General features: G+C 31.2%; 1 non-coding gene across 1 annotated transcript; it reads right to left on the reverse strand.

Annotated features, from left to right (window-relative positions):
- Positions 1–19,404: 19,404 nt before the first annotated feature.
- LOC112481522 lies at positions 19,405–19,507 on the reverse strand. Its single transcript, XR_003046903.1, has one exon. It is a non-coding gene; the product is annotated as a U6 spliceosomal RNA (small nuclear RNA).
- Positions 19,508–25,871: the final 6,364 nt, after the last annotated feature.

Here is a 25,871-nt window from a genome sequence, read left to right on the forward strand (position 1 = left end):
AGGATTAGAATAGTCATTTGTTTTTAGGCAAGTTTAACGAGGACCCTGAGAATTAGTTCAATAGCTGTGACATTTGCAATTAAATTTTACAAAATATCTACCTTAACTTTTACAATGTCTTCCCTTGTTATACCAGAAATTGTTTTTCATGACCGTTGAAATCTTTTACTGCTTTAACAATTCAATAAATTTAACTAGGTTATGCGTTGTGCTTTAAATTGATGTTTCAGATTGAATGTCTCTGATCCAGAATTTGTGATCAAATCCAAGTTCACTTTCATTATCAAACCATTTAATCTAAACAATTTTAAAAATTGTTTTCCTTATATATGTGTGATTTCATTTGAGGTTGGAAATTTTACAACTCTAGAAGAAAATTGTATGTGTGTTTTGGGGGGTCTTATAAATCTAAGATATTTGTTCATTCAGAAAATATTTATTGAGTGTCCCAGGTATAGTTCTAGGTGCTAGAGATTCATCAATAGACAAGTCAGACACAAATATCTGGCAGATATTTTTACAGATATTATAAATAGTGAATAATAGTCATTATCTATTTTTTAAAAATTAATAACTAATATTAGTTCAAGAATGAGAGTAGAGAGAGAAGAGGAACATAACTCATTTCTTCTAATACCAATTTATACTTTGTGTACTTATACATTGTTTGTATACTAAACAATTATTATCTATGGAAGTAACATTTTAATCTTTTATTGAAAATAACCTAATAATTTGAATTCTTTATAATTCGCTGTAATTGGTACCAGTTATTGTGAAAGATTAAGTTATTGAAGTTTTGAAAATCTTATGGGGATACACGCTTGTAATTCATTGGGTCTCCTACCCACCTTCCTCTCTTCCTAAGCAATGATATTCATGAAATCATTGATTAATTTTTCTAGTTATTTTATTTTACTTTTTTTTTTAAATAGAGTATGAGTTGCCATATCTGGTATTTTTTAAATGTCTATCTTGAACAATGAGAAGTACCTTTCATGTTTGCTAATACCTTTAGTCTGGTACTTGTTCTTGGCTCCAAACTTACTGTCTTAATCTATCGCTCTATTTTCCTATTTCTGAGACACTCTAGATCCTATTCATGATATTCTCAACAATTCTCCATTTGTACCCTCATTTGAATAGCTTTTGCTTTCTCCTCGCTTCTACTGAGAGATTCATCATAGCTACCTTAGCTAGACCCTGGGACTCTTTTATAAGCAACACTACTAATAGTGCTACTATTATTGTTACTATTATTATTAATTTTACACACTTTTTTACTACATTTATTTTTTCATAATCAGTTTAAGCATTGGCCTTTTTCAACAAATCCTTCCAAAAATCTTCTCAAGTTGGGTTTGTTGCTCTCTCCTGTGCATTCTCAAGCCTCATGAACCTTCCTCAAACACACTTATCAAACAAAATTGTATCCACTAACACTCTTAGAAAATTTGCTCATAATTTTTGAGTATGTGAACCAATATGAACTGTATATTGGTTATTTTAATTTTAATAGGAGATTAATATAATTATTTAAATGGTTGAATATTTTCTTTGCCTTTTTAAAAGTAGTTTCTTATTTCACTAAAAATGATATACAATTATTAATAGTGAATTTCTTATTCCCAATTTCATCATTTCTTATTTTTTGAAAGTTTTAGATATTTTCAAAGTTTGGGCTATTTTAATGTATACATAGTATACATTATTATCAGCTGAAGCCTAAACCCATGTAGTTCTCCCTGTATAAGGAAAAATATATTCTCACATAAACTCAGTACTTAATTATTAGAGCTGCAATACTTCATGACAGATTCTCTGAGTGAAACAAGAGAAAGCTACAGAACCTAATTATTACTCTGCACTGAAAGTGGGAATAGTGGTAGAAACTGTTGAAAATAATGTATGGCAAATATATACTAAGTCTATAATACATACTATTATATGACTAAAATGTCCCTCTGTCAAATTATAGGGGCATCTTTTTTTTAACTTGCAGATTGTCTTACACAGTTCCTGGAATAGGTGCTTAATAAATTTGAAAAATGAATTTTTATTATTTAAATCACAATGTCCACTGTATATCTTCAGTAGGTAAGCCTGCCTCTATCTTAAAATGTTTTCATTCTGCAATATGCATTCTCCAATCATAACAAATATTAACACAGTTTAGGGCACGTGCCTTAATGTGTAGATTTACTGATTTCCCCCATTTTCCTCAGAATTTTGTTACTGTAATGCATGCTCAGAAACTAGAAGAAATTTCAAAGTATGAATAAAAATAATGAAATGGTTTATAGCTATAATACTACATACAGAATATCTTCACTCAACTATATATAACTTAGAAATCCACCTAATGCATATTTTAATATCCATGTGCAAAAAATTTTCGAGAAAAATAAAACTATCTGAAATAAAGCAAATACAAGGAAGGTATTAGTCTGTCTTAGGTTGTAAATAACAGAAATGTATGTTCATTGGTATAAGGAAAAAAGAACCCAATGATTTATTAGATGAATACATAAATTTAAGGTTGGGAAGAACTTCTAAGCTTGATAGACTATAACTAGATATCCAATAGTTTCCAAGGTGAGTTTGGATTCTCTCTCTCTCTCTCTCTCTCTCTCTCTCTCTCTCTCTCTCTTTCTCTCTCTCCCCCTCTCTCTCTCTCCTTTTTCTTTCTCAATCTTTCTGTCACTGGCCAGGTGCTCCTCTCTGAACATTGCATCATTCGTCTCTCCTTATGTAGGTTAGCTTTTTTGTTTTTTCTATGGAAAATGTCTCCATATCAGTTTCCTGATTTAATATCACACAATATCAAACCCTGTTTTAATAAGCCCAACTTTAAATTATTTGAAAGAAAAACAAGAGCCCAGGTGTCCCAGCTCACTCTATGAACTGGCTTCTCTGGGCCAGGTTTCTCTATTAACTAAACTATGGTCAGTAGAGAGATGGCAGCCTACCATGGACTTGCAGGGATCCACTTCTTTTCTGTGAGAATTAGTTACTAGAGTAAACAGAGCCTCAGAATGACAAATAAATTTGCCGAAACTCTTAGTCTTGCAATAGCTGAGCCATTTAACAGTGGTAGAAAATTATATAATTAGAGAAATCCTTTACTCTGTACATTAAAAGACTATACTTAAAAGACTATACTTAATTAACATATTTAGGGAAGAGTTCAGCGACTTAGTAAGTCTCTTCGTGTGCTACATCTTCTTGCCTTAGATCTTTTAGGCTGTGCTTGTTTCTAAGATACCTTTGTGTGAATGAGAAAAAGCTGATCCTCCCTCAAGGTTCTTTGCTTTCATTTGTTGAACGAATAAATCTTTGTAACAAATAGATCTTTGTTAGTCAAGATATGATCTTCTGGAAAAATGTTGCAGCAAATAGTAAACTACAATGTCTGTGATGTGAACAGCACCCCCTACCATGTAGTTCAATGTGCAACTTGCCCAACTATATGTGGCAGCTTTACTGACTCTTTTTTTTTGTCTTACTGATTCTTACTATATATTTTTTACTTGAGTGATATTTGGTATGATAAAAGTATTTATAACTAGAAAATATTTTAATATTTCAAATAAAATTTTCAAACATTATTTTTATTAGTATGGAACTTATTCTTTGCAAAATACGAAAAGGACATAGAGCTCCTTGAAATAAAGAAAATTTGTAATGCCTTAATCAATACTTGAAAAACTATTATAAATATGTAATTATTATGTATGATTATATATTATGTATAATTATTATGATATATAATTAACTTTCTTAACTTTAGTGTATTGTTTTACCATTCTCTGCTCCACTCCCATCCCAGACAGATAAGTGGTTATAATAGTTTCATTGATTCATTAAAATAGCTTCTATATTCCAAGAATTGCTCTAGATGTTGGAATTGTAATAGTAAAATTGTTAGGCCCTACTCTCTCATACAGGTTAAAATCTAGAGGAAGAGCAAAAATTTTGAAAATTTCACAACATGGATGGATCTTGAGATTATCATGCTAAGTGAAATAAATCAGAGAGGAAAAAGTTGAGAACCATCTGACTTCTATGTGGGATATAAAACTAAAAGCAATAAATTAACAAAACAAACAAAAATCATAGACAGACAACAGTTTAGTAGTTACTAGAGGGAAAGGAGTTGGGGGGAGGTAGAAAAGGGTAAAGGGTGTCAAATGGGAGGAGATCTGACTTTGGGTAGTGAATACACAATGCTATATACAGATAATATGTTATCGAATTGTACACTTGAAACATATAATTTTATTAACCAATGTCATCCTGGTAAATTTAATAAAAAATAAATAATTAAACAATTTTAAAATAATTTCATAGAGTAATAAGTGTAAAAACAATAACAAGCTATTATAAATAATGCTAAGAATTTAATTTGGATTGGGCAGTTTTAGGAGTCAGCTGTCAGGAGATGCTCTTTAAGCTGAGACTAAGAGAACTTGGAATTGAGCAGTCTTGTGGAAAGAATATCCTTTTCATGGAAAATACTGATTATGAAATGTAACTTGTGTTTCATACAAATAGAATCTTTCAGAGGGTCATCATAGTGAAACCACTAGCTGTGTTGAGTCCTCTGCATGTATGAGTATTTGTGTGTGTATAGTACATATGTGTGTGAGAGAGAAATCTGCACAAAATCTTGTCATAAATACATTTGTTTATAGTTTGGGCTGTACGTCCACTGGGCTTTGGGTTAAAACCTTCCTTTTCCACAGCTCTTAACATTTAATCTTCATTTAGCAATGTTGATCATTTGCCTTTAAAGGGGTAGTTAAGATCATAATTTTCTATAATATTAAATATATAGTCAATTCAAAACCTGTCGCTCAGGAAGAAGAATCTGGAAGATTTTCTTTATGAAGTCCTCATTAAAGTTGTGCTTAGCCTTCACATAGCAAGGTGTTTTTATTACTTTATATGAGTTAGCTAGCAATCTATGCCTCAAACCTTGTTTTTATTTTCATGACTTTATGTCTGCATTTTGTGGTAATCGCCATTAGACAATGCTGTTGACTAATTAGATAGCATAAATATTAGGAGGAAAGGTCTTTTCACACTCTGGACCAGATTATCTGGCTAATTTATGCTTTTTGTAAGACAATGATATTGTTTTTCAAGGGAGCAAATATGAATAATATCATATAATTTAATTAGTAATATAAATTAGTAATTAAATTACTAAATTTTATTGCTAATTAAAATATAAATGTAAAGTATAAATATAAAATATAAATTAGTAAATTTATGTATTTTCAAGAATGTAGAGTATTTTTCATGTTACTATATCTAATTCACTCTTAAAGGATAAGTTACCAATTTGGTAAGAATTAATGAAAAGAAATTACTCTTGAAAGATTAGGCTTTCCCCCCACCCCCCCCATTTACATGCTTCTTTTTGACGTTCTTTGTCTTAACCTAAAGTTTTCAACATGATCCTTTTCTCTTGTTCTCCACTGTCCTTCCTTCTCTCTCTCTCTAGAATATTCGCTGCTGTTTGCCATTACCCAGAGGATGTAAACTATTGTTCTGTTCTTTTCAAATTTGAAGCATCAGTAATAAAAATATGAAACTTAGGCAGTGAATTTGTTTCAATTAACTAAAAATTATAAATTTAGTTCTCTTATCTCTGTTGGTGTTCTGTGTTTAAGCCAGAGGAGAATTAAGGTATTTTTAAAAATATGAATGTCTAATGCTTTCTGCAAATTTAAACCGAGTTCATGGATAAGATGAGGCCAGCTGTCTCCACTGGAGTACACTCTGTATATATATTTTGTCATATAGAATGTGGACTGAGCTTTGAGGTACCTCATATTTATCTCATGTCTTCTAGACACATACGTTTTTGGCTGTGTATTGCAGCAAATCTACATAACATACATGCCTGAGGCTCAATGCATTTTTTTTACAGCATAAATTTCTTGTAAATCCTTGATCTCTCTAAAAATAAGTTTACATATGGGAACACTTACAATTAAATTTGGAAGTATTGAAATTAGTTACTTTACCTGCTGTATTGACATGAATCCTTAATAGTTGCATTTTAAATTTACTTAATGATACATTGAAAGAGTTAATAATTCTTGTTCTCAAATTCTGTTTTTATGTATAGCCAATTGGGATGTAAATTAAAAGATTAGATCATTTAATTCTATGTCTCTACTGGTTCTTATAAGGAAATAAAATGGACCCAGAATGGTGTTGTGAAGATAAATTGAGATTATTCAGGTGAAGAACACAATACAGTCCCTGCAAAAAATAAAAACTTGTCTATGGTCATGACACTCTGAACAAGCCCAATCCCGTCTGATCTCTGAGGCTAAGCAGGTTCAGGCCTGGTTAGTACTTAGATGAAAGACCACCTAGGAAGACCAGGTGCTGTAGGCGTAAAAAATAAGAGATTGCAAGCTGACAAGTTCTTTGCAATCTGTGAGGTCAAACAAGAGTTGCCTCACCTAAAGAGTAAAATAAAATAAAAATAAAAATAAAATAAAAACTTGATAATATGTTAATTTTTAATATTCTTATTTTTCTTGTTACCCAGAAATATTTCTGTATGGTCTATTATCCTTTTCACTTTTCCCTATCCCATTGTCAAAGTGGCTTATCACATTTGTACTGCCTTTCAGTAAGTACAATTTTTTCCACCTGGTTACATTTCCAGTGAATATATTCTATTTCATGTGTATTGGTCGCCTAGGAATTCATCTCTTTCTGTGCAGCTCACCATCATTACCCTTTTTGTGAAATTCTATAATATTGTACATAAAGCTTGTGTTTTGTGTCCTAACAACCTGATCAAATAATTGTTTTTCCTATTTTTCTTTCCTGAATAAAGATGCAGTGTATCTATTTATTTTTATATCTAACAACCTGACATAGAAATCAATATATAATGTAAACGTAATCAGCAATTATTGAATTAAGCCAATGATTACGGTATGTACACAATTAGGATCTTCCCGCATGTTAAAAAGCCACAGTGAGTGTTGACTTAGAAATAACTGATTTGATTTCTTTGAGAAAACAACAATTGAGTTCAAGGCTTTTATTCCTGAACTATGTTTTCTAATATTATCAAATAAAAAGAATAACCAAATATCCTGGTTTGCCCAACTGAGAGGTTTCCTGGGTCATGGTATTTTTAGTGCTAAAACTCAGAAAGTCCTGGGCAAACCAGATGGCTGATGGTTCTAGTTACATATCCGAAATAAATACATAGATGTCTGATACATTTATAGAGAATTAAAGTATGATTTATGTGACCTCAGACATATAGGTTAGACAGAGAATACAATTTAATAGTTTAAAATATTAAAACTATAGAAATATTCACGATATCTGTTCTGTTACATGAGATTCTTTCTTAATCTTTTTTTGCAGTCATTTATTTCTGCATATCCCACCTAAAAATACAATATATTGTATAAATAACATATGAAACATTTATTATACCTACTTGAAAATAAGTATTTCTAAGTTAAAGAAATTAAAAAGAAATTTTTGAGAAATGATAAATGATGTTAAAACACTTTACAGTCTGTCTCTGATATGTGATTTATAACATATTTAATTATTCATGAATATTTGACACATTCTTATTTTTAGTATTTAACTAGAATAGTACTTAAAAATATTTCTGTTAAACTGTAATCATTGTTAAACTGCTTGATTTTTCAGTGAAACTTCAAAAATAATGTAAGATAGTGGTCAGGGGCACAGACAATAGAATCAGACAGCCTAGATTCATGTCTCATTCCCGGGGCTTACTCAGTGAACTGCAACAAACTAAATGTCCATCTTGTTTCTTCAACCCATAAAGTACAGGTAATAATAATAATAATAATAATAATAATAATAATACCTTCATTTGTAAGGTTGATGGGAGGATGAAATAAGTTGACTGCCTGATTGAAAGAAAGTACTATTACTTTAGTATTTTATAATTACATACAAACTGATGAATTTTTTTGCCCTCATTTCTAATTATAAAATGGGCAAGTTCTTTTTTATTTCATGTTCTTAAATATAAATACAGAATTAAAAAAACAAATGCTAGTGCCTGAGAAAATAAGTGGATGAAAGTTTTTGAGAAATGATTTTTTTCTCTCTTTTAATTTGGTAAAAGTTAAGTTTTCTGAATTGTATAGTTTTTGAAAACTTTTATTATTTTGTCTTTGGAACCAAGTCTCATCAATTTACTAATTCACTTGTGAACATTTGATATTACTTCTTTAGTTTGTAGATTTATTTTTTAAAGCTCCACATAAAACTATGAGTTTTGAATATATCAATTGTCTTTTCGCAATATATAATTAATTTTGTTGTTAATATTCCATGAAATTGCTTTAGTAGAAGCAAAAAAAATGAGAAAATATGTCTACTAGTGGGAACATGCAATATTATTCTCTCTGGTCTTCATAGAAAATAATATATTATGAGAAGAAATAAGCACAATATGATCGTTTGCGAGGTTTTGGTTAAAGGGCCTTTGCAAAATGATCTCAAACATATTTCCATTTTTCTTAAATTAAAATTAGTGTTATTTCCTGAAAGTAGATAAAGTACTTAATTTTTTATCATGTAGTTTTAAAATAAATTTTTTTTTATCATATAGTCTTAGAATAACTTAGTTAAAAAGCATTATCTCATAAAGTTTAAAATGACTTGCAATTTATTTTTCTGGAAAACTATGGAGAATACAAAACCACAAAGTCAATTTGTAAGTTTCTTGAAGAGTATATAGCATTGCCTTTTTTTTTTTTTGACTAGGAAATTTTGTAAGAAAGAAAAACTTTATATTCATTTAATCTAATTCTCTCCATGTCCAACTGCCATGCCTCTTCAAAAAATAAAGTGATAATGCAGTTGATCTTACTGTAAATAAGACATGTTTATTAAGTCTAAACAGTCTTTCCAAAAATTTGCCAAATAAAATTGAATGTATTCTGTGTCCTCCTTTTCTAATAAGCTTCTAAAAGATTGAAACTTAATAGATTAAAATAATGAGGAAGTGATACTGATACCTGATTTCCAAAAGGGATTTCAGTCCAAAAAATATATATATATATATATTGTTCAATATTTTAAAGCTAGTATATACACATGAATTAAATTCCAAATTAAATTATAAAGAAATGTCAAAATCTTAAAAGAAGAAAAAAGTATAATTTGAAATGACTGTGACTAATTGGATTTTTTTTGTTGTTGTTGTTCTAAATCTGGATAAAGCGGGAAGGATCTTAAGTCTGTTGGATAATATAATTTGCCCCTCTTTACTGGCTTAGTTGGTGCTCATGATATAGACAGAATATATGTTACTTTTCTCAATGTTTTCTCTTGCCAATCCTGTCTTGAGTGATTAGAATTAAGCCTGATGACTTTCTAATCAGGAGAAAACAAGTCGTTGTATATACGTATACAGTGTTTACGTATCTGAGTAAATAGAATTATTTACTTATTTATTCTTCTTAATATTTCAAATATAGCAATGCCACTGATCTTGATTTTAAATATAGAAATGTATTATATATCAGTAAAATTGATGACTAATTATTTTCCCTCTTTCCTTTTTACTTTAAAATGTTTTTCTTCTGTTTTATAATTTTAAATTCTATAATCAAGACTTTTGTAAGTTAAATTTGACATTTTAGAAGAATTTTCTAGACAAGTGTTTTCAGTCTCTAGAAATAATTTGCAGTTACATTGATTAAGAAAATATGCAAAATATTTGAAAATATATGATTTTCTAAAGTATATATATCATTTTATTTTACTAGTAGAAAAAACAATTTTGATGAAACCCATAAAAATAGGACCTGGTAAAACATATATTTACTGTTGACATGGAATATCATGAAGTAAATAATACCAGGTACACATGTGTTATATACATGTAATTGTAACATTTATAGAAAGATAAAAATAAGACTGTTATCTTTTACTACACCAAACAAATGAGACTATTTATAAGGCTTCATACAATTTAGCATGCTTTAAATTTTCTACTGTTTGAATTTTTAGGATGTATTAAAATCTTTTTTTTTTTTTTAAAAATTAGATTTAACTTAAAAAAATGACTTCAGGCTTAAGCAGATGGATTTTGTTGAAGATGGCAAGAGGATACGATTCTAAAATTTCTGTCTCAGAATTACACAAGTTGGAATAACTTTCTGGAATCTTGTTTCTCACAGGAACACAATGTAAATATTCATCTCAACTAATAAAAGAATAAAGAGAAACACATTTCCATCAGATGCTTTCTTTCAAAAATATGAAAAATTCTAACACTATCTTAGCCTGAAGTAGAGTCAGTTCACTTAAACTAATGCTGTGTGAATATTTAAATTGAATTTAATTATTGTTTTGTAACTATTTTAATATTAAAAACTACTATATTTTATATGAAAACATAAACACTAAAATTAATGGAGCACGAACACAAAAGAAATTTTTTCCTGGCATCTTTTGTTTATACACACAATAAGACAATAGCTATAAGAATATTGATTTTTTAAAACTGTCATAAATATGGACTAACAGCCACAAGACATTCACTTAAAATAAATATTTACTTCTGAGGCTAGAATACATTAACTGACTAAAATTTGGCACACAGAGAATGTTACTTATTTCAAATGAAACAACCACTGTAGGTATTGGTGAGAATTGAGGGTGCATTAAAAACAAAAATAAAATCCATTTTTTGTCTTTTAGAGAATATTGCTTACATCAGTGAAACCAAAAAAGAAAAATAAAAGGAAGGAATCGAAACAGACAGAAAGGTAGAAATGAGAAAGAAAGAAACAGTCTTCCTTATACAGAATTTAAGAATTAGACAGACTTCCCTATCAACTCACAGGCAGCTTTCAGGAGCTGCTATAGGATCATTCCAGGTCTTCTCTTGATATGTAGGAACAGAGAAGAACAAATGTTTTCTGAAGTTAGCCAAGCTCCCAAAGAACAGGAGAAATGAAAGGACAGAGTCATCCTTGTCTGGCTTCTTATCCTAAACTCAACTTGAATAAACTCACTCCTCCTATCCTGTGAGAAAATGTGGTGACAGATAGGAGCCAGGACTGCAAGTCTAATGAGTGGCCCTGATCATAGAAGAAAATGTTAGGGGCGGAGATTAAGTGTTTCCTCCAATAACTTATTTGTTTGGGGAGGGTATGTTGGGAGAAGCGGTGTTGCATGAGGATAGCGATGAACTTGGTTTTGAACTGAGGCAAACAAGTTGCCTAAAGATATATAATAGGACATAACAGGGAAGATTTTGTGAGCTTTCCAGTCTTTTGTATCTATAGTTGAAGAAATTGGACAAGAAAAAGATTATTGTCTACTCTGCATAAGGCAAGACACTGTGGCTACTGGATATATGAAGAAGTAGATCCAGCTCCCAAACTCAGGGTGTGCATAATGCAGAAGTGGTAAGATATAAACAGACATTCCTCCTCTCTGAAATGTCCTTGGACCTATTTGGTCTAAAACTTATCTTCAAGGCCTACTGAAGCATGCCTCCTTTGTATAGTCTTCTCTAACACCTCTAGGAAGTATTTAGTGTTTGCCTTTTGAGCTCACATTAATAGTATATATTTCTACTACAGAAATTATCAAATTACAACACTGTATGATACACCTTTCACTTGGTTGGAAAGGCATGTTTCTCTCTCACTACCAGAAAATTTGTCATATTTATCCTTTTAAAAAAGGGGCCTAGCAGAGTGTCTTGCACATTACAACTCTATATACATATTTGCCTAATTAACTGAGTAATGAAGTTATAATACAAGGAAGAGGGAAGGACATAATATCTGACTTGAGTCAGCCAAAGATTTTGTGGGCATTGGGATTACATTTTCATGTATAAAGAGGATTTGAACGCATAGCGAATAGAGTAAGGGCCAAAAAGGAAAATGACAGGAAGGGATAGTAGATGCATGTATAGGAAATGCATAGGAGTTCAAGTCATTTGCTAACCAAATTGTAATGTAAAATATGAGAGGGGACAAAAATAGAGAGCTTTGACTGTCAAGCTAAGAAATAGGATAACATATCCTTTGGCTAATGAGGAGTCACTGAATAGGAAAGAGAGATGATCAAAGTTGTACTTCAACAAGAATCTAAATTGAGAGATCTTTTAAAAGTCTTGTTTAATGGTTCAGGTAAGTAGTGATAAGAACCTGCATTAGGGGATTTATTAGAGCTATGGGAGTAGTGGCCACAGGAATGAAAATATAAAATCACTTCGAAAGATATTATTGAGGTAAAATCAGTAAATGTGACAGTGATTGATCATCTCACTCACCAGTATAGAATCCTTCAATAGTTGTCATCCACTGCACTTAGCATGAATTTCAAAACCTTTATCTTGACCTACAAAAGCCTTAATGATTTGGCCCTTTCTTAACTTTTTATCTATCATCATCTTATGTCATTTAACTCCACCCCTTCTATGCTTGCTTCATCCATAATCATTTCCTCACAATTCTCTAAAGCTCTTAGTTCTTTTCCCTTAGTGCTTTCACACAGACAATAAATTCCTTTAAAATGATCCATTTTCTTTTTACCTGTCTAACGTCTACATAGACTTCGAGTTTCAAAAGAGAGGACTCCTCCGGGACTTCTGGGTACCCTGTCTTTTAGCACCATTATGTTTCATTTATAGCCATTATTACAATTTTATTGTGTGTGTGTTTAATTATTTAATTGAAGTTATTTAGGTCTTCTTTTCCTCTTATATCAGCATTAACACAGGGGTTTTATCCATGTAATTCGTTATATGTGTAGCCTGTATGCCCAGAGCAACATTTGTCATGAAAAAGGTGATCAATAATATTTTTTAGTAAATAAATGGGAGCTAGAAACTCTCCAACATCTTTTAATTTAGCAGGAGAAATTACCTCTCTGTTTCAACCATGTTCAGGTTAGTTTCCAGAAAAGCAATATTATTTTTAATAAAGTTGTCAAAAAGATTCAGAGGTTGATTGATCTATTTTTCTATCTATCTATCTATCTATCTATCTATCTATCTATCTATCGTCTCATCTATCTATATCTGTCTATCTATTTTGTAATCTTCCCAGCAGGATAGTGCACTGTATATAGAGTTGAATCCAAGAATTTACTAAAATACTAAGAGCATTTAAAATGAGAAAAGGAGGAACTAACTCACACCCACATTTATAAATTAAGATGAGGGAGCTTAAACAGAGATCATAAGAAGGAAAAATAAGAAGAGTTAATAAATGATTCAGAAAAAATATGTAGACTATGGAGGATATTATAAGGCAGTGGTGGCTAGTAGCGAAGAACAAGAAAGTAGGGCATGCTGTGGTGATATTAAGAAGGCATCATTACAATGTTGTGAGCAGATGACATTCTAGGAAATGAAGAGCCAAACAGTCAAAAGAGTGAGTAAATATAAGGTACAGCTTTCTTCTTGTCAAAAGGGAGGTATAACTTGAACTCATGATGAAAACTATCCTTATTCAAAATTTGGGAATTAGCATAATATGTTGTCAATACACATATATTGTTCTTCTTTTTGCCCCCTCTTCAATGTTTTGCCCAGAAAGTCCCTAGGGTCTCATACGACATCTCAGGCATTATATTAGTAAACATATTAAATAAGTGAGACTTAATTTAGGGTGAGCAGACAGTAATTTTATTTTTCCGAAGACCTTTTAAAACCATGCTCTAGACTTTCTTCTTTGGGGCCCTTGAATAAAATTCTGTGCAGGTCTCATTGATTTTCTAGTCCATGTCAATCACAAGTAGAATTTTATTTTAGTAATTAAATAACACTTTATTTTCTCTAATATTAAATTTTTATTTTTAAATTTAGTTTAAAGTTTCTTCCCAACCCCACTTAGTTCTGCCTCAGGCCATTAAGCTTGCAGTCCAGAAAGGCTATTTCTTTCTCCTTCTTTCCCCCTATCTAATTCTCAGTTAGCTGCTTTGGGCCCCTCTGGGTTGAAACAATGGGAGCAGGAAGCTTGAGAAACAATAAAATGCTTACTAGTTTTTATCTGATTGATAGAGTCTTTCAGTGTTGGTACCTTCCTAATGACAAATGTGTAATTTGTGGATCCTGCTTTTCGATTTCTAATCAAATTGCAGTTTCTTTCATATTATAATATTTTCTGTAGATGGCAATTTTCTGCTATCTCTTCAGCCCTCAGACTTCCAGAAATCTGTCTGTCTTTCAAGCTCTAGGCGATCTTTTTAAGGTGAGATCTCTTTTAGATTGCTCTTAAATTCCCTTACTTAATTCTCTATTTGGTCCATGAGAAATATACTTGTATAAGATGCAGACATAACCTCCCTTTGCTGCCTTGACAGAAATGGCAGCCCCATCTACAACTTCCCAATGAAGATGTCTTCTAACAGGAGTCAAAATGTCTTGAACTTCAGGAAATACATAGCAATCTGTCCAATAGTTGTCTTAATACCTCCCTACATTTGTTTTAAGAAAAGAAGGGAAGTACTCTTCTCTATTCCCAAAAAGAATACAGAAGCCAGGAATCGGAAATCCTCTCTCCCAACTGGAATTTTCAACTTCCAGTTCTTAAGAGGACCAGAGGTAGCAGAGCTCATTGTACAACTCACGTTCGAGACATGGATCATCTCTTTAGTTTAGGATTTAGGGTATTTTGCATCTATTAAATTGTCCTCAATCTTTGAGACATCAACCAAAACTGAGGCTAACAACAACAACAACAACAACAAAAAAACACTAATTTTACTTTCTGTCATATATTGTGCCACCAAGAAAAATATCAGGTATTAATTCTTGCCACTCTTATTTTCCTGTTTCTTTCTCTTACATAAATACTGACATATGCAATTTCAAATTTCATTTGAGTCTTGCTCTATACATATTTATTATTTGCTTTTGATTATTCCTATCAATGTAATATATTGGTTGCATGTTACCAGATCAGATTGCCATATTTTAACTAACAATATTAAAATAATTTTAGTAACTTTATAGATAGAAAGTAAATCGTTGATCTTTGTATTTTCCAGATGTATACCCTGGTTCATGTAATACAAAAGATAAAAAAAAAAATTTTCCATAGTGTCTGTAAGTAGAACTTTTTACTTATTCTTTTAGTTCTCTTTCAAGAGCAGGCTTATATGAGCACATGTGTATGTGTATTCATGTGGAAATAACTCTCTAGATCCAAGATGGAACTACTCATGCCCAGGGTGCCACCCCAGCAAAATAAAACTTAGATAACTTTTAAAGGCTTCTCTTGACCAGAAATGTAGTCTATCCAGTCAGCCAGTTCTCAAATGCCAACCCAACACTGGCCTTTCTATTTATTTCCTTGTTCCTTCTGATCCCAAACAAGATTGGCCCCCATCTATCAGATACATTTTTTTTCTTTTTCTCTTCCTCGTTCTTTATTTTTTTATCCTAAAAGCTTCCTGTCTTCACCTCATCTTACAGTTCTCTGGAAACTGTGCTTCATGAAGTGTTAAATAAATTTGTTTGTATCACCTAAATTGTCTTATTTAATCATTTTAAACAGTTTTAACTACAAGGAATGAGATTCCAAGCTGACTCTTAATGGCCTGCAGGACAAACAGATGGTTAGGAGATATACCTGCTGATTCTTTTGAGTTCCCTGTTTTTCTTATCATTATTGAGGACCATGAGTAAGTCCTCAGATTTGAGCTCTGCTTCCTTGCATGATGCTCTCTGAACCAAACAAATTTTAGTAAAAAATGTATATATATATAAAGAAAGGTTTTGAGGTCATAAAAATATTCTAGGGTTTATTAAATTTTGTAGAACCAATACAAACATGGAGTCACTTATGTTGAGGTTAAAATGGAGTTGACCGATATAGGCACATTAAAGAAAAATTAAACTTAACCTTAGTTGACATAAGTTTCAGAAATTTACAGCTCTTTTCAGAAATCAGTAGAAGACGCCAGCCAATCCCCAAATGCCAAGTCCGTGCATGCCATCTTTGGACTTCCTTGTTCCCCTGACTCAGCTACCCTGGTCCACAAAAGGAAGACCACTAAGCAACCAATCAGCTGAAAAAGCCAACTAACTTCTGTATTTACTTTATAAAAACCACTTAGCTCCTCAAGCAACTTGGAAATCATTGCTCTCATAGCCATGAGTTTCCTGGCTTGCAGGTTGAAACCCTTATAATAAACTCGTCTTTCTGCTTTGTTTTACTCAGTGTGTATAGTTGTGTTTGTTTGTTTGTTTTGGACAGTCTGAGAAAGATTCTGGGGCCTGAAAAAGTTCTGGGGTTTGTTAAAGCTCCCAGAAAGGTTCTTGGGTAGTTAAATTGGGAGTCTGCAATTGGTGACAGTTATTAGGGGACTCAGAAAGCCTTGAGGTAAACTCACAGCAGAAACTGCTGAAGGACCTAGGGACAGATATTAAGACAAAAAATTCAGACTGTGTTGACCAATGGAACATCAAAATCTAAGCAACCATAATGGGAAATATTAAAAGCCATCAAAGTATCTGCCACTGTAAGAAAATCTTCTTGTGAAAAGTTCTATTGCTAATGGAAAGCCATAGCCACAAAATTGGTGAGCATGGACTGAGTTCTTAAAAGCTATTAGACTGCACATCACTTCACTCTAAGACTCCTGTGCTAGGATAAATTGGTCACAGAATGTTTTACATCAACACTAAGTCATCTGCCAACCTCAAGAAAATTTCAATGCAATGAGATATACTGTAAACCATCACAAAATCCTCAGCACAGCAGCACATTCCTCTTATGTATAAATGTGGCTCTGAGAGACACAAGGCTTAGCTAAATAAATGGTGTCCTCAAGTTTCAAAGAACTAAGTGAGCCACATTTTGGCACACATACTTATTTAATGTCTAAGAACTGTGGTCCAGGAAGCTGTAGGTAAATATAAAAAAGACAACCTAGAATTACAATGGCCATTTTGGGGAACATTCCAATTACACAAGATGGTTCATTTGAAAGTGCACTTGTAAACAAGGGTCCCAAGTCCAACAAATAGAGTGGGATACCTATTTTCATTGGCATGCAGAAACCTCCCAAAGGCTTCGAGATTCCAAAATAGGTTCATTGAAAGATTTATTGCAAAGGTTAATGAAAAATTAAAGATCCAAGAGGTAACTGAAACAAGCCTATAAGACCGATGTGACTCCAATGACTCCCCTTTACCTTCCTTTACTTGCGTACTCAGTCTGTTAATACTCTCTCTGACATGCCTTTTTACTCTGAAGAGGCCAATAAACAAAAATCCAACAAGATAGTTGCCTTACAACTGCAATAGCTCCAAGCCTGAAAACTAAGACAGCACCAGGACCTCTGTTGCCGCACCCTCTTTGGGGGGTCCATCATCAAAACACCAGTCCAGAAATCATTGTCTCATTTGCAATCAACCAGGATACTGGGAAAAAGATCATCCTCAAAGGCATTATCAAATCCTTCCATACCAACTCTAATACCCTTTAATCTACCTTCAAAGGGGGACACCCCCGCACCCAATGCTGATGGGACTCCTAAGGATTCTCCATTAAATCGCTACCAGTTTTCTTAAACAGACAAAGAGAAACTAAAATTAAAATTAAACTAAAATTAAAATTAAATAAAAATTTTGACAAATTCTGGTAAATATACCAGGGCTATAGCCTCAACCTTAGATACTCCTTGCTCCAGAGCCTGCAGAGAACTGAGAGAACAGGCAGAAACTGGTGAATGGGAATAATTTTTTACTGGAGTCAGCTCTCCTGGATCTTTGTAGTGCCTGGTCAATATAGAAAGGTGGAATTTCACCTTATTAATATCTTAATTATACTTTACGATATGTCTACTTTTTTAAAAAGTTTCCAAATCTTTTTGGTAACTTGAAATCTTAAAGTCACGGTGAGATAAGTTTAATAACAGATATTCATTGAATCTAGATCATTTCCAAATAAGATGAAATACTGAAACATTAATTATCGAACATAGGTTTATTCATTTTCGGCTGACTTTTACTGAAAAAGTAAAGATATTTGGGTCCATTAGTAAACATGTTTTGGCCCAATGAATATTTTTATTGAGGAAAAGTATACTTCTAGAAATTATAAATTATATTTATAAATGTGTCACTGCTCAGAATGATAGCATACAGACTTTCCATAGTTGCTTACTTCTTAGTTTTCACTAGAAATTAACAATTCTAAGAGTTTAAGAGCTCTACTTAATTAAAAGTATTTAGAAATAATAAGGATGAAATTAAACATCTGTGTATAAAAAATAGATAAGGAAAGTAGGATGTGTTTTTTTGGGGGGGTGGGGAAAAAAAAGATATGGAGGATATGTTTTTAGAGGTTGTAAGAGAAGAAAGTAATTTTGTCCTAAAGTAAAATGATTATTATAGAATAAGAAAGAAGGAAAAATCTTGGACAATATCTGAAAAAATATAAAAAGTTGTAAAAGGTCTGTGGAAAAGGAATCTTAGAAAAGGAATTTTATGTGTTGTCAAGCTAACTTTGGAATGGATTTAAGGTTTTTTTTTTTTCTTTTACATGAGTTTTAATATCAAAGGTACACTGGTGCAAAATTACAATTTGGTTTTTTCTCTGTTAAAAGAAAAAAGTTTTCTTATCAGTCTACTCTTAATAAGAAATTGTAAACACTTTTAAGTAATCTTCCAGGAAAGCAAAGATTTTTATGTTTTACTAAAAGAATTTACTGTGTTTCACATTGTCTTTATCTGGGTTTTGATTACTTAAGAAAACTCATTCTTTTCAGTATTAAAAGAGGTAAGATTCTTTTTTATAGCTATATAACTTTCTATATCTGCCTTTGAAGTCTCTAATTGTCATTTTGTTTAAATGGATATTTTCAACAAAATTCTCCAAAAACAAAGTCTAAATGAAGTCTTTTTGACTTCAAACTAACTTTGGAATTTTCAAGAGAGCTTCTGTAAGATCTTAAAAGATTTGTTCTTTATCATATAAAAGAAAATGTTAAACTAATTAGTCTTATTTGATATGTTTGATTAAATAGAAGTAATAAGCAAATAAGAAGTAATGCTTAACTTTCTTAGGTTATATTGGTAAGAGTATATTTTATTAATATAATTGTTCTAGAAATTATATAAAATTCCTAAAACTCTGATATGTGTAGTATAATTTTATGAGTCATAATTTATCATCTTAAAATGTTATGTGTCACAGAAATAATCAAATTTCCTTGTCAATTCCATTAGAATGAACTCTCATCAGATCCTTATACATACATACATACATATATATACATACATACATACATATATTGTTTGACTGCATTGGTACAGCCTAGATTTCCAATTCAGTTGGTCAAATTACTTACAGTACAATGGCTAGAAATTTATATTTTATGAAGCAATAAAATATGGACTGCTTCAGGAATTTGTGTGTCATCCTTGTGCAGGGGCCATGCTAATCTTCTCTTTATTGTTCCAATTTTAGAATATATGCTGCTGAAGCACTCTCATCGGATCTTTAACAATGGATGCTTCTTAATCTTTTGTCATTTGCAGACAGTTATTGTTTTACTCTGACGGTTTTGCAAAAATGAGATTCATGAAAAGGACCTGACCAACAAATTTGACGTCTGACAGTGCTTCCCAATTACCAGGTATCAAAACTTGGGTGCATATTTTACAACTAAAGAAGACTCCACCTGATATCTGATTCTGTATAAACTCAGGAGATCTCAGAATTAAGTTGACTAAGAAAAGAAATAGATGACATTGAGGTAGACTGCTTCCTTCCAAGATGTCTGTTCAAAAATATTTCATTTTTCCTTTCTGAACATTTTTTTTCCCTAATTCCTACACCATAAAGTTAATTCTTTTGTCCACTTTATTCTCTACCATGGACCGAAAAGATAATTTCATTGCTTACGTATCTCAGAACATTGCAAAGGAGGGTAATTCAACCTCCAACTAATTGTTAAATTTGCTATGATGCTGGTGATTGTATATTTCCATCTGCTCACCCATTTCTCTCTAATTTCTAATGCTTCAAGTTCACTGGATAAACACTTCTAGGGGAAGTGGAGACACAGCTACAAACAATCTTATTATAGGGACCCTGGTTCAGGAGTGAGCTCCAAACCATAGTCATTGTTTTGTTGCTAATAATTTGTTCTGTCTCTAAAACTCTGTGTTCTCAGAAGTTTTAAATGCAGGTATGAAGTCACTGAGCAGTCAACAGATGGTCTCTCCCTGACTGGATCAGCAAAGAATAACAAGAACTTTATCAGCTCCCAAGAATACTAGCTTGATATCATCTCTTGTATACTGCACTTAGACCCAAAGAAGCAACACTAAGACTGATATATATTTTTTAAATCAAAACTCTTGAATGGTTAAAGGAATGATTAAAAGTAGGAATCACTTTGAATCTGATGAAATCACTTTCTGAGAGAAAGAAGAGGCCACTCCTGCTCAGGGTACCACATCAGCAAAGTGAAACTTAGATAACTTTCGTGTGCCTGCAAATGCTCCACATGACCAAAAATGCTGTCTCTCCAGTCAACCAGGCCCCAAACACCAAGTCAGCTCAGGACTCTATATTTAATTCCTGTTTCTTCTCATCCCAATTGAGATTATGTGACCCCAGCGAATCAGATATTTTCTATTTTTCTCTTCTTTGTTCTTTATTTTTTATCCTATAAAATCTTCCTGCTTTCCACTTCCATTTGCAGTTCCTTAGATTCTTGAGAACAGAGACTGTCTGAGTCATGAAATGTTAAATAAAGTTTGTTTGTGTCTTTAATCATTTTTAATGTGTGCTTTTTGGTTGAATGAACTTTCCAAATAATTTACTATATTTTGTATTCGAAATTCTAGTTAGTCTGAGAAGAGGTATGAAAATTGATCACAGAATTCTATGAAGATGTCAATAAACTATTTCACACATTCAGACTATTTTACCATTTTTTCCATATTATTGATGATTAAAGCTTTCTGAAGATTTAAAATACAAGAAATATTTTAGAAAAATATTTATATGTAAGGGAAACAAGTACTTATTTTCTTCATGTATTTTTCTAGAAGATAAATTACTAAATATTCATAGAAAAATTGACTTATTGTTCATAATGTTATTCTTTTGAAAACTAGAGTCAGTGAAATAAATATCATTAGTATTCTAAATAAGTGACAAATTCCAACCTTGTTTTTGTTTTCTATGAGAAACATGAGTTCTCATAAACTATCTTGATAAGTAGATCATTGCTAAAAAAGAATATATCCACTGTCAAATTAGGTCCAAATTTTTTATTTCTACAGTCTTCAACATCCTTTTATTTGATTTACCAATAAACTGTTTTTACTTTCAGCTGTATACATAAAGTTTAAGAAAATTTTGATCACAAATCTTAGAATTTATGAAATCAGGTTGCTGACATTTATGATGATGCTATTTGTATATTAAATCTTCTCAATCCTAAACAATTCAACAATGGTCCTTAAATACCCTTTCAAATTAGAAAACAATACACAATAGAGATAAATAATAAAGAGGGACAGAAAAGTTGTCACTTTTGTAAACCAATGAAAAAACTAAATACAGCCTCTTGGATGGGACTGTTTTTCTAAATCTGTTAACATTGATTTTTCTGGTTAGAGTCTCACAATGTTTAAAAAATTTTAGAAACTAGTTCAAATATATTTTCACTATATTATAATGGGAATAACACAGCCGCTATGGAAAACAGTATGGAGGTTCCTTAAAAAATTAAGAATAGGATCACCATAAAACCCAGCAATCTCTCTTCTGGGTATCTACCCCCAAATTTGAAAACATTTATCTGTAAAAATATACGCACCCCAATGTTCACAGTAGTATTATTCATGGTGGCCAAGACATGGAAACAACCAAAATGCCCTTCAAAGGACGATTGGATAAAGATGTGGTACATATATACAATGGAATATTACTCAGACATAAGAAAAGATGAAATACTGCCTTTTGCAGCAGCATGAATAGATCTTGAGATTATCATGCTAAACAAAATAAGTCAGACAAGAAACATTGAGCACCATATGATTTTACTCGTATGTGGGATACAAAACTGAAAGCAACAAACGAAACATTGAGCACCATATGATTTTACTCGTATGAAAGCAACAAACGAACGAGACAGAGACTCATGGACTTGGACGATAGTTTAGTGGTTATTGGGGGAAGTGGGGAGAAGAGGAAATGGATAAAGGGGTCAAAGACAGCCTGACAGAAGAAAATTTAACTTTGGGTGGAGATCAAACAATGCAATATGCATATGATGTATTATTGAACCGTACACTTGAAAGCTATATAATTTTATTAGCCAGTGTCGCCCCAATAAATTTAATCAATAAATAAAAAAAATAAAATAAATAAGCAGTCTCTGACTTGGATCTCCTTTCAATTCTGTCCCATGTCAACAAGAATAACTTTGCTTTTAGTTCTAATTGTCACACAGTATCCCATTACTTCCAGAGACTATTGCATGTGACAAATTTTATCTCTAGTTCATTTAAAGTTTTGTTACTTTCACAGAGGATTTTAGCTTTAATAAAATAGATTTGGAAGTAGTCATACACAAAAATACAATCTTTTATTAGTGCATTTTCTCTCAAGAAGAAAATTCCTGTTTCTTTTATCTTTAAGCTTTACCCTGGATGGGTATGCAATGATTCATTTTTTTTTTTTTTTTTTACTCAAGATTAAAATTATATTTTAGGCTATTTCACGAATCTCTGCAAATTACTACTTAAATTTCTTTATCACTCTCCCCCTCTGTCTTTCTTTCCATTTTTTATTAAACATACCAGCTAAACTCCTACTTAGGAGGTAAGACTTTCAGTATTTCTTTTGTATTTTCTATATATAATCATGTCATCTGAAAAAATAAAAGTTTTATTTAATCATTTCCAATATTTATATTTGTTAGGATGTTTTACAGAAATAGTACTAACAGATGCTCTTGTCTCGTCAGCAAGGAAAGTTTTAATTAATTCTTCATTAAATATGATGTTGTGCTTTAATTATGCTCTTTACCAAATTTTAACAGATACCTTCTATATTTAGTTTGTTAGATTTATGATAAATATTAATTTTTATGTAGAGACCAAAAATGTACTATATTTTGTATGTGGTTTAATGGATTTGGCATATGTATACATTTCTATAACCACCACCCTAATCAGAACACAGAACAGTTCCATAATTACAAAAATTTTCATTGTGCTGTTTCATTTGCCATCAAAACTTTCTCGCCACTCCAAACCCTGGCAACATCTCTTCTGTTCTTGGTTCCTATAGTTTTGCCTTTTCCAGAATATTATGTAAATGGAATCATGGAATGTATAAATTTTTGAAATTGGCTTTTTTCTCTCGGAATAATGCATTTGAAATTCATTCATAGTGTGCTCTTGAGATTATCATGCTAAGTGAAATAAGTCAGACAGAAAACATTGAGAACCATATGAGTTTACTCATATGTGAGATATAAAACTGAAAGCAACAAATGAACAAGACAAACAAACATAGACTCATGAACTCGGACAATTGTTTAGTTGTGTGTAACAGGAGTTTATTCTTTATTCTTTCTTAGTAGTATAAAATTATATGGATACACAGAGTTTATATATTCATGGGTATTTGAGTTGTTTCCAGTTTTGGTCAATTATGAATAGAACCACTATAAATATTCATGCACAGGTTTGTATGTGAATAAAATATTTCATTTCTCCAGGGCAAAAAACAAGTAGTGGGATTACTGGATCATATGGTAAGTGTATATTTAATTTAATATGAAACTGCCAAACAGAATTATTATATCATTTTGCATTCTCATCTGCAATGAATGAAAGTTCCAGTGTTTTGCCTCCTTGCTAGCACTTGGTACAGTGTATATATTTCTTCATTGAAAAATATACATCATGAAATACATATTTTTTATTCTAGTAGGTATGTAGTGTTAGCTTATTGTGTTTATAATTTGTGTTATCCTAATGTTTTATGATATTGAACATTGAAAAGGATTTTTAATTTTTTATAATGTGTTAAAATCAAATTATTGTTTTGCTGAAATAAAAAATCTTGTTTTTCTACTTCTGTCATTTAATATGGTTAATTGCATTACAATATTTTAACTATCTTTGTATGCTTTGAATAAACTTTACTTGGTTACTTTTTTGCATGTTTCATTTACTAACATTTATTTTGTATTTTTGCATTTATAATTATGAGTAAGTAGTCCACAATATTCCTTTTTTGTAATGCCCTTGTCAGGGTTTGGAATTAAGGTTATGCCGGCCTTAGAAAATAAGCTTGGGATTAGAAACATTTTATTCTTGGAAGAATTTGTGTAAATTGACATTATTTATTTCTTAAAAATGTAGAAAAATATTCCAATCTAAATTTGGAGTTTTCTTTAAAGGAAACAAGGGAAAATATATTAAATTCAATGTCTTTAATATCTATAGATTTCCTAATTTCTATTATTCTTAGGGTCAGGAATGTGTCCATTTAAACTAAATTAATAAATCATTTGCTATAAATTGATTTTACACCTTTATATTTTTAATGTTTACAAAATGTAAAGTAAAGTTCATTTTCACTTTATTATAGTAATTTTTTGCCCCTCCCTTTTCTCTGGATGGAGATGTTAGGGTTTTATCATTCTTATTAATATTTGCAAAATATTAACTATTGCTCTTTTTTTGTTCACTTCCATTCCCATCGTCGCTTTTTTCCCCTTTATTTTGTTAGAGTTTATTTGTTGTTTTCTCCAACATCTTGATATGGATGTATGGATCATTGATTTTTTCAGCATTTTTAAAAAAGTATATGCATTTAGGGTTACAAATTTTCTTACAAGCATTCTTTTAGCTTCAGCCCAGGTTTTTTTTTTTTTTTTTTAAAATAACTTATAACTTCTTTTACATATTTAAAATGTAAATTTGACAAGTTTTGACATATTTATGCATCCATGTTTCTATTACCACAATAGATAGTGAACATATTTGTCACTACCAAAAGTTTTATCAGGTTCCTTTTAGATTCTTTTTCACCTTTCCAAACCTCTGCCCCAGGCAATAACTGATCTGTGTTTGTTGTTACAGATTAGTTTTTATATTGTCTAGATTTTATATAATAGGTATTATACAGTGTGTGCTCATTTTTCTCTGGCTTCTTTCATGAAGCAAACTTATTTAGAGTACCACCTATGTTGTATAATAGCTCATTTGTTTTATTTCTGAGAATTCCATTAAATGTACACATAAGAATATATTCATTCATCTGTTGATGGAAAGTTAGATTATTTAGAGTTATGAGCTATTACAAATAAAGCTGCTATGAACTACTGCATATAAGCCTTTGTAATGACTTATGCTTTTATTTATTTTATGAAAATACCTAGGAGTTGAGTGGTTGTGTTATTTGGTATATATATGTGCAATATTTTAAGAAATCGTCAAATCATTTTCATCATTACCAATAAAATATTATTGCAAAAAATATATTGAAATAAAATACGATTTAGCTATAAGATCTAGTTTTAAATTTATTAAGAAATACAGATAGAAGGGCAATTAAAATAATATCATAAGAATGTTAACGTACTTAGAAAATGGGTATTCTACAGGTCAACCAAATGATATACACGCCCTTATTTGGATAGAGTCGGACAAGCCAATCCTAAAAGTAATTTTCAAGACAGGGAAATTTGAATTTGGACAAAGATACCAAGAAATTATTTTTAATTTTGATAAGTATGGAAATGGTATTATGATTAAGTAAAAAATGTGCATATATTTAGAGATGTATACTGAATTATGTAGTGATAAAATTAGA

This window comes from Pteropus alecto, unplaced genomic scaffold (genome assembly GCF_000325575.1).
Source record: "Pteropus alecto unplaced genomic scaffold, ASM32557v1 scaffold72, whole genome shotgun sequence".
Lineage (NCBI taxonomy): Eukaryota > Metazoa > Chordata > Mammalia > Chiroptera > Pteropodidae > Pteropus > Pteropus alecto.